Below are 965 nucleotides of genomic sequence, written 5' to 3'. Positions count from 1 at the left end.
ATGTTTTATTCAAGTGCATTAAAGAGTCTAATATATTATTTTCATATCTCTCTATATATGTATATATACATATACACATAGATATGTGCATCCTATATATGTGCTTGATATATTTCTATATGTATATATGCTTAATGATTATTACATTTGAAATTAGCAACATGTCTATGAATATTGACTATGAATAACAAAATAGTAAAACCAATTAATAAGCACAATATATTTCTACTCATTTTAAACAAGTATGTATTACTAATAACTAATTAATAAGCATTGTATTCATGGTTTAACAAAACATGAAATATAACACACATAACCAATAAAACATAATATCATCCAAATAACAGCATTACTAAGTAAAGAACAAGAGAATAATTTGCAAAGATATTAAAAATAAAAACATTTTACTTTCATATTTCTCGTAGAGGTCGAGCTCATAGTTCCAAATACTGAAATGAATACATAAATGCAGCAATTGTAATGTTTCCAACAACCTCAGGCACATCTTTCAGAAAAATAAAGCAATTGGAGTTAATTCTCTTGGACTTTAATCCTGACTTTTCATCCAGGTTCTGTGTACATGGAAAAATTATTTAATTCCTCTAAAATTAGGATTGTTCATCAAATAACAAAATATATGGCTAAACAACATTATAGTTAATTATCTAATTGGAAGATAACCTAAAATTGGAATCTCAGGAACCTTGGCCAAACATTCATTACAAAGATCAACTAATCATGTGATATGAATACTTATTTTTATGATCCTTCCACAAGTTTATGATGCTTAGTTTTACTGTTTATTATTCCAAATTATGTAAAATATGGTTTGAAACAAGAAAATCAGATTTAAGAAAAAAGTGATCCCGCTGTGGTCAAAGAAAGTGATATATCTACAGCCTAACTCTTCTTTCTTAGCCTAAGTCACAGATAACAAAGGATTCTTTTTGTTTGTTTGTTTTTTT

Source organism: Microtus ochrogaster, chromosome 17 (assembly GCF_000317375.1).
Source record: "Microtus ochrogaster isolate Prairie Vole_2 chromosome 17, MicOch1.0, whole genome shotgun sequence".
Taxonomy (NCBI): Eukaryota; Metazoa; Chordata; class Mammalia; order Rodentia; family Cricetidae; genus Microtus; species Microtus ochrogaster.
Note: the sequence above shows the minus strand (reverse complement) of the source record.